This window comes from Petaurus breviceps, unplaced genomic scaffold (genome assembly GCF_028583685.1).
Source record: "Petaurus breviceps papuanus isolate PSGF00001 unplaced genomic scaffold, PetGlider_PUasm1.0 90895, whole genome shotgun sequence".
Lineage (NCBI taxonomy): Eukaryota > Metazoa > Chordata > Mammalia > Diprotodontia > Petauridae > Petaurus > Petaurus breviceps.
Window position 1 is genome coordinate 23,448,045 of NW_027187372.1, and position 15,538 is coordinate 23,463,582.

Genomic DNA, 15,538 nt, shown 5'->3' on the forward strand with positions numbered 1-15,538 from the left:
AGATGACTGTTAGGTATGTTGTAAAAAGGAGGCATATTTTGTATGAATTGGACTAGATGGATTCTTAGGTCCTTTCTGACTCTGAAACTGTGATTCTGTAAGGCATACCTCCTTTAATATTAAGGAACAATCTCCCCATCATTTAGAAAACCATACAATGCATGTAATAAAAATTATGTAGATGGATCTTGAGAGGCCAAGAATAAAAGCAGCAAAGCCAAGGAAGTAAGAAAATAAATAAGAGAGATATTTTTACAGGAAACCCATCATGTTATTCTTTTTAATCTTAACATTTTAAATAGCTGTTTGCAATCATACTTTTTAAAAGCAGCAGGTCATAAAGTTACACATTTTTTTCTCAGCATTTGGAGTGTTTGTTGCACATAAGACGTTATTCTCTGACTCCAAAAAGCGTTCTATGCCTTATATATTTTTTTCTACCACAATTTATGACATACAACCAGACATAGTTCTTCTAACTATTCCAGAGTATAATCAGTTTTTGTTAGGCAGATTAGTAGATGAGGTCAGGCAAGAAAAGGATATATTTTCAGGCTTCACTAATTACAATAAACAAATTACACGAAGTTATTTATGTTCTGTGCTTATTTGTGCAACAGTGTTGTCTGCCTACCAGATGACTTGCCATCTTGCCAGCCAGTTGAAGAGGTCCAAATGATGTGTCTCTGCAGCTATGAAAACACAGGCTGAGAATGATAAATACAAACCATGATGTAGTCCTAGGTTTTGAATGGAGTTTTGTATTCAAGTATACCATCAAGGACCTTGGTTCTTGCAGGAATCTTGTTTTGATTCCACAACTCCCTATGAAAGAAACAAGCAAAAAACTCAACCACCTGACATTAAAAATAATCATCTTCTTTGGCAAGAAAGTTCATTGACCATAGGATTTAAACCTGGAAGGTATTTTCAAGATAATCTAGGTATAATCCTTTATTCTCATAAAATGAAAGTTCCTGGAAAGCCAAGATTCTTTGTTTTTGCTTAGCCTGATGCCTTGTGCAAAGTAGGTCCTTGGAAAATGTAAATGTGTGTTGAAGAAAATTAGATTTTGTAGATGAGGGAACTAGAGCCCCCAGAGTTTCACCAAGTAGGAGACAGCACCTCTGTGATTTTGATTTGGTTGGTTGGTCCTGTGTATCCAGGTCTAGGGTTCTCTCCACCATTTCACAGTGCATGGGACAAATCATTTTCTGACAACTTTTTGTCTCCCTGCCTCCTTAAGAGGGTAGTCTCCATGACTCTATGCTAACTTTGCTGACCTTAGGGAGCAACTCCATTTTCCCTTTCTGAAGTCCTACTTTTTGGATGTGTATCTTAGCAGACCCTGGCTTGACTCTACACTTCACTTGTTTTAGTTTTAGTTTTCAGGGATGTCAAAATCTTTGTTATACTTTGAGGTTTTCTTGGCAAAGATCCTAGAGTGGTTTGCCATGTCCTTCTCCAGTTCATTTTACATATAAAGAAACTGAGGCAAACAGTGTTAAATGACTTGCCCAGGGTTACATAATGAGTAAGTGTCTGAGGCTGGATTTGAACTCACAAAGAAGAGTCTTCCTGATTCCTGGCCTGGTGTTCTATGCATTGCACCACCTAGCTGGCCTTCACCCTATACAAATTCTAGTTCAGTCTCAAAGATCAAATCCTGTATTAGAGGATTTTGAGATTTAGATTTAGAATTAGAAGGGACCTTAGAGGCCATTTAACCTTTATTCAACCTCTTCATTTTACAATTGAAGAAATGGAAGCTCAGAAAGACTGTGACTTCCACATGCCACACAGCTAGTCAGTACCAGAAGTGAGATTCAAACCCATGTCTTCCTGGTTCAAGTACAGCATTCCATCCACTAAGCTATGATGCCCCTTGATATTGACCAATCAATCTATGAACAAGCAATTAAGTATCTGCTATGTGTTAAGAACTGTGGATAGGAAGATAAAGACAAAACTCTACCTACAAAAAGTCTACATTCTAGGGATGGCTAGGTGGATCAGTGAATAGAGCACTGGCCCAGGAGTCAGAGCGACCTGAGTTCAAATCCGGTCTCAGACACTTAACACCAAAAAACCCCAACAACAACAAAACTAGCTGTGTGACCTCGGGCAAGTCATTCAACCCCAATTGCCCTCCAAAAAGCAAAAAAAAAAAAGTCTACATTCTGCTGGGAAGCAGTGAAGTCTTATATCCTTTTGACATCTGATAAATTATTAAAATCTACACACCTTGCAGAGGCTAGGTGGTGCAGTGAATAGATCACCAGCCTTGGAATCAAGAGGACCCAAGCTCTAATGCAGCCTCAGACACTTAACACAAAACTAACCTTATGACCTTGGGCAAGTCACTTAACCCCAATTTCCCTACCTTCCCCCCTCCAAACAGCAAAAAGAAAAATCTGAAAAAAAAATCTACACACCTTTTGACCTAATGATACCATTATTAGTCCTGTATACTGAAGAGATGGGAAAAAAAGAGCAAAAGGAACTACGTGTATAAAAATTCATGTAGGAGGGGTTTCATTGTTTTGTTTTGATTTTGGTAGTGAAGTATTAGAAACTATGAAGCTGCCCATCAATTAGAGAATGGCTACACAAATTATGGTATATGAATCATGATAGCGGTAATAAGCTACAGGAGATACAAGATCTGAATGACACAATTCTGAGGCCCATGGATTTTCTAGACAGAAAAACAGAACACCTGACTGGGGTGGGAAGGCATGCATAATCACCTACCTGGCTCAAGCCAGAGCATTTGAGTTTGAGACTGAATGGATCTATGACAAGTTTACTAGTACTACGATCTAAATATTTCAATCTCATTCTCTCACTCCAGAAGGATTGATGGGGGTGGTGTTGAATTGGAGAGAACAGTCATACTAGCTCAGACTAGCCTTTCAACTGGAAATTTGTGCAGCAGCAGACTTGATTGGGCAGAATTCATTTTATCATCATTGAGCTGGGAGAAGTGAAAGGGGACAGTTGAATATATACCATAGGATATGAAACCTATGGAACTGGGGATCCCATGTCACAATTAGGCACCTCCACAAGGCACTATAGAACAGTTAATGTTTCAAGTATGAAATGGTGCCATATAATCCCATGGTTACTGGGGGGCCTGGCTGCATTTGGGAGATGGAAGTAGAAAAGATAAGTAGGAGAGGTGGAACCAAGGTCTTCAGTCCTGAGGGTTCAGCTAAGTGGTGCAGCAAATAGAACATTGGACCTGGAGTTAGGAAGACCTGACTGCAAATCCCACCTTAGATACTTAGTAAACTTTGCAACCCTGAGCAAATCTTGTAACCTCTCTTTGCCTCATTTTCCTCGTTTATAAAATATGGATAATGATTTCCTCAGTTTCTTGTGAGGATAAAATGAGGTGATAGTAGGACCCAATATATCTCAACTATACTTCTTTATTCTACTTTTCTTACGTCAATGGTTGCAGTATTGCCTGAGACCAGCACCTAGTTATTTTTAGAATGGCAATCTATTGTTTGTCTTTGCTATTGTTCAGTTATGTCTGACTCTTTATGACCCCATTTGGGGTTTTCTTGACAAAGATACTGGATTGCTTTGCTATTTCCTTCTCCAGCTTATTTTACAGATGAAGAAACTAAGGTAAACACACTTAAGTGTCGTGCCCACTTGTCACACATCTGGTATGTGTCTGAGGCCAGATTTGAAACCACCAAGCTGAGTCTTCCTGACCCTCTATCCACTGTATCACCTAGCTGCCAATTGTTTTTAGGCCTGTGATTATTGAAATACATACATACTAACTGTATGACGATGGACAAGGCATTTCATGGGATTAATTAACATTAACAGGAAACTGTCAACAAATCTAAATTACAGAGGTTAATCATTATATCAGTGGGAAGAGTTTCCACGATCAGAAGTTCCTACACTAAGGAAATCACTGATCCAGACCCCAATTTCTCCCCTCTTTTATTAATCATGTTTATAGTATTAAAAGGGAGTCTTCCATGATTTTGAATCTCTTTAAACCTGCCAGCCTTAATTACTCAATACATGTTTTCTTGTATTTTACAATCAGTTCCATGTTGGGGTTTGTTGATCTAGGATTTGCTGACTTGACTGGTTGTTTAATGGCCCGAGGTCAGGACTAGGACTGTGCTTTCATCCCTATTTAATTCTAGTAGCAAGTTTTCATAATATAGCAAGTGTAGGTAAGGTAGATTATTGACATAAAAAAACGGACACAATACTCTGCTACACAATAGCATAAAGACTGTGTATCATCATAGTAATAACAATAAGAATTTTAACTCATTTTAAATAATACTTAAGTATTGCAAAGGAATTTCTTCACAACAATTCAGGGATATAAATAGTGCAGATATAATTATCTCTATAAAACAGATAAGAAGTCTGAAGATCAGAGATTGTGACATTAGTAGATAATAGTAAATATTGGATCTGGGATTTGGGAGTTCCAGCTCCAAAGGTGGGAAAAGAGTTAGATTTGTTCTGCTTGGTCCCAGAGAGCAGAACTAGGAATTATAGGTAGAAGTTGTCAAACTGGTATTCTTAAAGGACATGTCTGACCCTGTCACTCTCCTGCTGAAGAAACTTCTGTGGTTTCCCATTGCTTTAGGGAGAAGATAAAAAGTCTGTTGTTAGGCATTCTTTCCAAATGTGGCTCCAGCCTATTCTCCAGACCCACTTTACATCATTCCCTCTCATATATTCTACATTCCAACCAAACTGCCCTATTTGTTCTTCAGAGAGGACATTCTTTCTATTTCATAGGTATGCCTCTGAATATGCTGTCCCCATGCCTAGAACATCTACTCTCCTTCTTTCTATATCTTGGAATCTGGCTTCCTTCAAGGTTCAGCTTAGCAGCCAGGTTCCTCCTACAGAAGACTTTCTTCCATGCCTCCAGTCACTTGGGCTTTACCACAAACCCTGAATTTGCGTTGACTGTGTATTCCATTATCCATGTAAATGTTATAGCTACTTGACCATTTCTTAGTGGAATGAAATTTCCTCAAAGGTTTTGCTAACCGGAAATCTCTATGTACATATTATTATAATTTTATTGATTATCATTTCTATTATTATTACAATGCATCCTCACAAGACAATTGGGTAGATTCAGAATTGGTACTTCTAGGAGTTGTCCACGCTTAGATCCCCTAAGTAGCCTGGATCAGATGTAGCCCTTGGGTTTCTGGAGGAGAAACTTGTGCACCACTTTTGCAAGCAGCTGTTTTCCCTCGACTCCACGTTCCACATACAACCATCCTCTGAAACATTTTCTTCACCCAGTTCCTGGATATTATTTTGAATTCTTGCTGTTATATTGTCATGAGTAGCTCCCTCTGTGAGTATCAAAAAGAGACATGGGGCATTTCTATCACAGTGCAACACCAGAGTTTTCTTGGAAAATTGCACAAAGGTTTGCAATCACCCTGCAAATTGGGTTGCATTATAAAGCCCTTTCAATACCATGAACCACAGGTGAGTAGTTCCTGGAATTGCTCAAACAGTAAATGAAAGCTTTTTAAAATACCGGAAAGGAACAGACAAGGACACCTTTATAATAACCATATTATAAAGCATTGAAACACAAACACATCCAATTACAAAGTAGTTTCTTCTCATGCTCCAGAAAGATGAGAGGGGGGAAAATTTAAACCTTCCAGTCCAGCCCTTCTATAATGGAATGTCTGTATCAGTGGCACCATATAATTAATTAGTCTTTCTAAACATATAGGTGAAAACATCATATTAAAAAGAATTTCACAGTTATAAAGATAATCTGTAGTTCTATAGTGCTTTAAGGCTTACAAAATGTTTTTTTATCAAATATCCCAGTAAGGAAAGTAATACAAATACTGTTACCCCCATTTTATAGGTTAACTTGGTCATAATCATATAGCTATTAAATGTGAGAACTGAGAATGTTATCAAGGTCTCTGGATTTTAGAGCCACTGCTTCAATCACACAATCTGTGTTGGAAAGGACATCTGGTACTATCTAGTAAGCCCCATCCATATCCAAACCAGCATTCCCTTTACAAGAGACCTGTCAAATGCTTAAATACTTCAAGTGATATAGCAAAGTTCCATTTTTCTAGTCTTGAATGCTACATGTCATAATGTTGCTTAGAATTGTCTTAGCTTTCTTGGGTACATAATCACAGTGTTGATTCATCCTAATATTGCCGGCAAATGATTCTGTGGAGGGTGGAGTTTGCTTTCTCCAAGGTGGGGGAGGGGTTGGGTCTACTCTTCCATACAAAACTGCTCTCTATGGGGATGTGGATGGAACTTTCCTTTTAGCCACACCCTTGTTTTCTTTTCCCCTAGAGTGGATGCTGGCTAGTCCCATTCAGCAATCTCACTAGGTGAAACATTTTAGAAGATAGGTCCAAGGCTTTTATCCAATGGTAGATGAGGCATTTTTTTTTTCCTGCAGAGATTAAGAACTTTTAAAAATACCCTCTGATTATTAGCAATAAAGAAATAATATGAGCTCTGAAGTGTCCAAGTTAGAAAATGAGACTTTCTGGCCAAATTATTCTCTAGGTTTCCCACATCATGGGTGTTAGCAGTGTACATACACAGGTAACATACCACATTCATAGATAATCATAAATTTTTATGTGAAAAGGTAAAATCAGGGTAAAACCCAACTTAAGGAAATACAGGGAAATAAGTGGATAGTGATTAAGGAAGAAGGATGAAGAGAAACTTTCTCCACATTGACAACATGACTCAATTAAAGATGATGATTTCTTTATTCCATAAAGTGGGGCTGCCATGATGCTAGCCTATCACATAGTCATTGATCCTGGAACTTACTTGACCAGATGACCTCATTTTCCAGATCATCATAGCTTAGCTATCCATTTCTTCAGCTCTGTCTCCCTCTTTTGCAGTCTCTACCCCCTCCCCTTTTCCCCCTCTCCCCTTTTCCCTTTCTCCCACTCTTCCCCTCATTCCCTTCACTCCTCCCCCCCCCCCCTTTACCTAGGCTATTTATTGAAAAATGATTAAATAGGACAGGATAAGGCACAGATTCCTGGGGAATTCCACTGCATTCTTTCTTCCAAATGGATACTCCACTAACCAGTTCTGAATCAGCTTCATGGTGATTACTATCTTGGCCACTTCCCTCTATCTTTTTCATGTTAACAACACAACAATGTGCTCTGAACTTAGGTAAATTGCATCTAGAATGGATGAGAAAGGCAGCCTCCGTTTCTGCTGATGTCCTATTCTCCCCTTCCCAATGACAGGACTATTCTCTCTGCTCTGGTTTCTATTTTATGTGTGTTTTTTAATTTTATTTTTTGAAGCGTGTATATTTGTGCTGAGGGGATAGGAAGCCTCTCTGATTAAAGTAATTTTACACCTGAATTATCTGTTCACTTGAAAAAAAAAAGCCCCAAAGCTTTCCATTTAGTTACTATATTTAGAAAGAAAAAAAGAAGAAATAGGGTTAGCCTGGCATTCCCTGTTCTTGAGGAAGATATTTTTCTCTTCTTTATCAGTCCTTCTTTATTTGAATGTTCACTAACCATGCCTTTAATCATGCGTTCCAGAATTTTAATAGGAATTAAAGTCACATCTATTGTTCTATAATTGCAGAATCCATTTTCTTTTTTTTTAAATGTGTATACACACTCATACACCCACATGTCTTCTGCCAAAATGATTGTGCAGGATATCTATGCCTATATTCTCTTCATCACCACAAAATGGCAAAGAATTTTTACCTCTAAAGAATACTATAGGTCAAGAAGAAATTGTAGGATCAATAAATAACAAAATTTTGATGAGACAAAAATTAAAGGATGCAACTAAAACTGTCTAGAGAATAATTTTTATCTTATATAAAATAACTTGTTTTAAACTCCTATATAATTGTCAGTTGTTTTTATTCACTTTCTCCCTTGTTTATTTTACTAAAGTTTGTAAATAATACATTAAATATTTGTCTGTTTTTTATGTGACCTTTATGCCTTCACATATGATCTGACCATTCAATCACCATCCTTTAGCATACAAATATTCTCCTTGGACTTATTACTTCATTTGTGCTTGCTAACAAGAAGACACAAAGGCTTCCCTTGGCATCATTTTTTTTTCATTTGAATTTTTTGATAATTTTTCAAGATAGTACAGGGTTTTTTATCTCCATTTTACACATGAGGAAAATGAAAATTGGAAAGTTTGAGTGAACCTAGGACTTTGACTCTCTGAAAGTACTATCCACTACTTTCTCTCTAATGAAAAGACTTGAATAAAGTGAGAAAACCAGCAAATTAATGAAACTCAAAGAAAAACAAAAGCAGATATTGTAAAAATTAAAAGCAAAACACAATTAAAAATGGAAAGAGCTTTGAGTTTATAAATAGAAGAAAAAGTTGCTTCACCAAATATCAAATAAATGATAAATTGTTATCTAGTTGCTTATTTGGAAGAGAAGGAAAAAAGGGAAGGAGGTAGGAGAAAGAGAGAGAGTGCTCAAATGATATAAGGTAATTAACAGCAAATGAGGAAACAAAGAAAAATACCAGAATTCCAAATTAGATGCCAAGGACATCAAGAATCTTAATGAAGCAGATGAATATATTTTTAAGCAAAATAAATATAGCTTTAACTCCAAGTGAGCTTGGTGGTCCTTTGAATGTATCTGGTAACAAAGTGTATGGTAGGGAATGTGACCACATTTTGGCTGGGAGATTGCCTATAAAGAAAATCAGAAAAAAGACAGGAAAAGGAGACAAAGCATGGACTTTGAGTGGTGAATGGGAGGCCCTGTTGCAGACATATGAAGAAAAATCAAACCCCAAACTATCCTTTTATTCCCAGTACCTGCAATGTCAGACTGCTAAAAATGCATTGGTCTGTTTGTTCTCTCCCTGATAGAACTGAGGTTTCATTTCCCTCTAGAGTTACTGAATTCTCTAACTCTTGTGTATTCTATCCCTCAAATTGATTGATATATCTTCCCTGATGTCTTAATTTCTTGCTTTGATAAATATGTTTGCTTCTATGATTGTCTTTTGTTTAATAACTATATAGTGGGAATGGAGGGGTAACTAAACTGCCTAAGATTAAGCTCACTGTTATTCTCCAAGTTGAAGGCAGAACACCTTCCCCCTGAAGCAAATAGGGAAAGTAGTTTTATTTTTTTCTGAACTCTAAAAGAATCATACAGGTAGACTTCAAATATCTCATTGATAGATACTATTCCAAGTAGAATATCCTTACTGAAGATAGGAGAGTGATGAAGGTATTAATTACCTACCCACAGCTGTCTTCCTGCTTCATGTAAAGGTGGACCTACATTCTTTTTGAGACATAGAATAGGCCACAAGGGTGGGGAACCTGCAGCCTCAAGGCCACATCTGGTCTTCTAGGTCCTCAAGTGTGATCCTTTGACTGAATCCAAACTTTACAGAACAAATTCCCTTAATAAAAGGATTTGTTAAGTAAAACTTGGACTTAGTCAAAAGGCTATACCCAAGGACCTAGAACTCCACATGTGGCCTTGAGGCCACAGGTTCCCCACCCTGATAGGGAATTTCCAGGTCTATTTATAAATGCCTGTTATATACAGGACTTCTAATAGTAGTGTGGTAAATTGTTCAAGACACCCTAGGACAATTGATTTTGTTCTAGTTCAGTTTTAGATATTAAGGGGTGGATAGCAGAAATTATTAGATGTTCAAGTATTAAACAAAGTGCAAGTAAGCGTCTATACTATATTACTTTTTTTTTAATGAATGAAGAATTTCTCTAGTCAAAACTGATAGAATTAGTCATTGAATGACTTAGGAAATATCCACGGTCCCCGTGACTTTGGAAAATCAAGACATGTTCTAGGCAAGATGTTGAGTCAAGAGACAGCCCTGCAGAGTATATATTCTAACCTGAGAAAGCTCCTCTGCCCTCTGGAATATCATATTCAAGGCCCTTTGATCCCTCAATATAGAAGCTGCCAGATCCTGTGTTATCCCGATCTTGTTTCAACAATACTGAAATTGTTTCTTCCTGCTGCTCGCAACATTCTTTCCTTGATCTGGGAATTCCAGAACCTAGCCAAAATATTCTCAGCAATTTTTTTTTGGGGGGGTATCTTCTTCAAAAGGTGAACAGTGGACTCCTTCAACCTCAATTTTGCCCTCTGGTTCCAAAACATCAGGGCAATTTTCCTTTGAGAACCTCCTGGAGGATGATTTCCAGGTTCCTTCCCTGATCATGGCTTTCAGGTAGTCCAACAATTTTAAAATTATCTCTCCTGGATCTATCTATTCTCCAGGTCAGTGGTTTTTCCCATGAGATATTTCATATTGTTTTCCATTCTTTCATTTGTTTGGATCTGTTCAACATCATATTGATTTCTCATAAAGTCACTAGTTTTCCTCTGCTCCACTCCAAATCTGAGGGAATGATTCTCCTCATTGAGCTCTTGAGCTTCTTCTTCCTTCTGGCAAATTCAGCCCTTTAAGGCATTCTTCTCTGCATTGCCTTGTTGAGCCTCTTTGCCAATTGAGTTAGTCTGTTATTTAAGGTGTGATTTTCCTCAGTCAGGCTGTTGACTCTCATTTCATAATTTTCTTGCATCGTTTTCATTTCTCTTCCCAATTTTCTTCCACTTCTCTTATTTGCTTCTTAAGGTCCTCTATGGCCTGTAACCAGCTCGTATTTTCCTTTGAAGCTTTTGGTGCAGGAGTTCTGACTTCACTGTCTTCCTCCTGTTCCATGCTTTGCTCCTTTTTGTCCCCCAAATAGGAGTCTAATGTTGGATTCTTCTGTTTGCTTTGTTTCCTTTGCCTGATCATGTTGCCCCTCAGTCACTTGACCCCTGGGATTTTTGCCACAGTAGGACTCTGCCACCAGACAGGGGAGCTTTCATCCCAAACACTGGAGTTTTCTCAGCTGCCGGAAGTATCAGTTGGGTGCCCTCTCTGAGGCCTCCATTCTGGCAAGCTGGTCACACACCCTAGGACCTCCATCCTAGATGGCAATCCAGATCCAAGCAGGTTAAAGCAAGAGCGATTACCCCTCAGACTGGTCACTTGGTCCCCCCACACTGCAGTCCAGGAGCTGAAACTGCAGAGTGGGGCTGCCTGAGCCAAGGCATCTCAGTGACTTCTCGCCCTGGGGGCAAAAGCCAACACTCTCCCAGCCACTGGTCCCAAAATACCCACTGCACCAACCTCTCACTTTGTCCTTCACATCCATGTGTTCATAAATCTGGAAATGGCCACAGTTGCTGGTGATCTGGAGTCCCTCCACCTGGTGGCTGGTCAGGCCTGCCCTGGGGCCAAAACTTATGGCTCATGCGGGCCTGGGCTCAGCTCCCAAAGTGCTGTGCTGGCCAATTCCTGCTGGCCTGCCGGGCTGTGCTCTGCGGGAAATTAGCCTCTCTGTGTCATCTTGTGGGTTCTGCAGCTCCAAAGTTTGCTCAGAGTCTCCCTTCACATGGACTGGGGAAGGTGGAAGTGGGAGCAGTAGGGAGATCCTGCTTATACTCTGCCATCTTGACTCTGCCCTGAATATTAGTCATTTCAAGGTGTGTGTGTGTGTGTGTGTGTGTGTAGTGCTAAAAACTTAGTCAAACCTTGAATAGAAAGGATGTGACACATACCTACAAGATTCTTCATCTCCTTTGGTGACTGTAGAGTATACACTGATCTGGCCAATTCCAACTGGGCAATGCTGCTCCCTCCCCCTGGGGAATCATACACTTTTGTGGGGATGCTCTGTCCAAAGGAAAATAAATTTATTGAATAAGAGCTCTGTTAAACCAGGCTTTGATAAGGACCATTCAGATTCAAATGGAGTTACTTGACTATGCTTTAAACTCAAATTGCTTTGATTCTCACTGATTGGCCAATAATGGGCCCCAATCCAAGCCTCAGTTGGTAATTGTTTGGTTTGTGTTGGCTCAGTGTAAGTGTAAATAGCAATTTTTGTGTGTGTTCTGGCCAGAATTCCTAAGGATCTTCCACTCCCAGATTGATTTTTTTTTTTGAGTAGGTAAAAAAGGTCATTTTTTTTTGGTCTCACTTCTTACCTACCCTTAATCATAGAATGGTTTTAGTTTCAGACTGAGACCTGGGAAAGATCTTGGCTTAAAAAGACCATGGTCTCCCACTGCATCCCAGGCCATCCCCAGTTAGCTTGATCTATGTCTTGCCACAGGACTCGGATGGTCCTGGAGGAGAGAGTGAGGGTGGTGACTTTTCACAGGCCTACCTCATTTAATTCCAGTTCACTTGCAATTCAAGATCCCACCTTTCTGATGTTGCTGGTCCTCTTGAAGAATGAAGGACAAACAACTCTATACTGACCCAGGTTTACTTCCATGCCATAGTAGGTCAGACTGGAAGGCAGCACACATAGTAAGCTTTCTCCCTAACATATAGATACAGTAGAGTTCCCACTTAACCCTTGAGGATTTTGACAAAAGTAAAATATATTTAAATATATTTCAATGGAAATAATATATCATTTAACAACATATTTTACATAAATATATTTAAAATATTACTTATGAATATGGTAGATTTTAGCCCATTTTAAATTATAATTGGATATTTAGAAAATACTAGTGTATAATATAAGAAAAAACATATTAGATACAAAAATAAGATTTCATGAATATATTAGTAGTTATGCAGTAATTTCTAAAAAGCCTCTTTTATAAAATATCATGCTCATGATAAATATACCAAAGAGTATAGAAGACCTTTCATTAATATAATAAACTATTTAAAATTAAAATCCAGTATTGTTTATAAAAGAGAAACACTGGAAGCCTTCCCAATAAATGAGATCTGACTTTATGGACTTGAAAGACTGTATTAGTAATGTCCATTGTGTCCACTCTCTGATAAAATACTTGAAATGTTAGCTATAGAAATGAGACAACAAAAAGAAATCAAGTGAATAAAGACAAAGTAGGGGCAAAATTATAACTGTAGAAAGCATGACTCTTTTTTATTTAAAAAATCCAAATTACTCAAGAAAAAGACATTGGAGTAGCTAATAATTTGAACAAAGTAGCAGGATTCAGAAACAAATACACAAATCATTAGTCTTCCTGTGTGTCAGTAACAAATATGGAGTTTGAAATAATTATTCTTGTTGGTGTATTTTGTCAATTTCCTGGGCCATACTTATGCTCCCACACTTAGGAAAGTCATTGAAATGTATGGCATTCCAATGTATATGTGTAACTAGAAAAAAAAAAAGAACTCTAGATGGTATTTTTGTTGTCTTTACACTGGCGCAAAGGTTGGAGCTTAAGGGACACTTTTGAATCTTTCATTAAACATTTTTTTCTGAGTCGGTTTCTTTTTAATTTATAATTTATGAGTTAAATGGCCAACTCCAGTATATGAAATAACTCCAAAACAAAAAAACATTTTATTTGAGTAAAAAAGAACCTACCATAAGTCTTTTGGTTCAGACTCACTTAACTTACTAAGCTTTTTCCATTTTTAACATTAAAAGAAACTTTATATATATATATATATATATATATATATATATATATATATATGTATTTTTAATAATGTAATCACTGGGTTATTTTGTGATGGCTAATCATTTTTATTACATTAAGCTCAAAGTAAGGCATCTTTTGGAGAGATTACTAGGTTTGAAAAGCTCAAATTTTAACATTTATTTATTACTTATTTTATGGGAAGAGTTGGACAAAAGTCTGAGTTATATGGAAAGTTATAATCTAATGAATTATATTATAACAGATCCTAGGGGTTCTTATCCCAACTCACACTTGCACTGACCTCAACCACTACATCTTACTGGGGCTCTAGCAGGGATTCCATGACAGAAAGTCTATTCAGGTTAGCTAAGTAACCCAGCCATTTCAACCTTTTCATGGGGTCATAAATTCTGTAGTACTCTTCTTCCCTAACTAGTGACTAATTTTCAAGGACTTGGTTAAGCCAACTCTCTGCTGATTCACTGTTTTCTGTAATCTGTAAATAGTTCCACTAGAGCACATGAACAAGTACCTTAGCCAAACTGAATAGATTTTGTGTCATAACTACATTATTCAAACCTAGTGAACAACAGAAGTATATGTTCAAGCTAAGTGATATGTGGTGATTTTTTATTCACTTCTGACAGATAAGTGAAAGAACATCTATTCATTACTTAAGAACAGCTTCAGGGATTTCTCTTTTTTTTAATATTTTTTTTTTTAGTGTGTAAGAGCAAATGATAAATCCATGAGGACTGATTAAATTCTCATTCATTTTTTTCGAGTTGTTGTATATTAATTTCAAGTACACTTCTAATCTTGTAGAGAATATTCAAGCTCTTCACATTTTTTTCCTTAATATAGAATTGCTTTCTGGAAAATGAGCAGTGAAAGCAAGACTGCAATTGGATCATCTGCATTGTACGTTATCTGTTAAAGCTAAAGACAAATCCAGGAAATGCTGGAAATGAAGTAAGAATAATTAGAAAACATGTAATATGTTTTTGACTAAAATTTTTCCTTATAAGTTATTTGGCTTACTAAATGTAAGGAACTTTTCTGTCTCGGATAGGGTTTTTGGTACATGAAAATGTGCTTGTTGGGCCTGTTGTAACCTGTAAGATTTGTAGAATTCAATAATTTGAATAAATTGAATTGACCAGTAATCATAATTTCATTTTTTTACCTTTTCCCACTTCATAAATTTATTCATTATCTTGCCATACTATATGCCTTCATCTTTAGCCATGATATATTATCATAGACTCAGTGGGAATATTCTGCTAATCATGGTAGAACAGCCGTGTGATTCTCTCTGCCCTTTTTGGCGTACATAGTTGTGGTCAGGGCGTGAAGGCTTATGGGTTAAGTATAACAGACTTAGTGTTTTTTCTTGTTTTTCTTGTCATAAGGAGTATGTACCTGAATGGTAAAATTTAATGAATAGAGTCTTTAGACCAACAGCCACAGCAACACCTGCTGGCAGCTTGGATTGACACTGCTATAAACCTTCTGCCCTATGTACATAAATGATCACAGTGAAGCCTTGTTAACTCTCTACCTTTTATAGGGATGACAAATGTTCTCGTTCACATAGGGTCAGTTGTATGTATTCCTTTTTTTAAGATCAAAATTTCACTTTTTGTGTTCTTATTTCATTAATGGTAACTGCTGTTAAAACAGTTATCACTATGCAACAGTTTAGCTGTGATATACCAATAGAGAAGAAATTGTGACATGCTTTCATATCTCCCTTTTCATTGAAATTGCCAAACATCTCATACCCTTTTGTCTGCTTTATTTGTCCTTATGACTATATCTAAATATAAACCCAAACTCACTGAGTCTTCTGTGGGAATTTGATTCCCTTTATAGAACCATGCATATGTCAGGAACAGAAACAGCTTGTTTCCTCTTCTGAAACCAAATACCTGCAGTACCTTTGTGGACTTCAGTAGTGATAGATCTTGAATATGACTATGATATGACAAACATTTTTTCAATGCTCTAGGT

General features: G+C 37.4%; 1 long non-coding RNA gene across 1 annotated transcript in view; it reads right to left on the minus strand.

Moving 5' to 3' along the window:
- Window positions 1-807: 807 nt before the first annotated feature.
- LOC138151055 (uncharacterized) overlaps window positions 808-15,538 on the minus strand; it is a 138,411-nt gene continuing 123,680 nt past the window's right edge. The window contains exon 5 of the long non-coding RNA XR_011165731.1: window positions 808-825. This is a non-coding gene — a long non-coding RNA (uncharacterized lncRNA). The remainder of the gene's footprint in view (window positions 826-15,538) is intronic.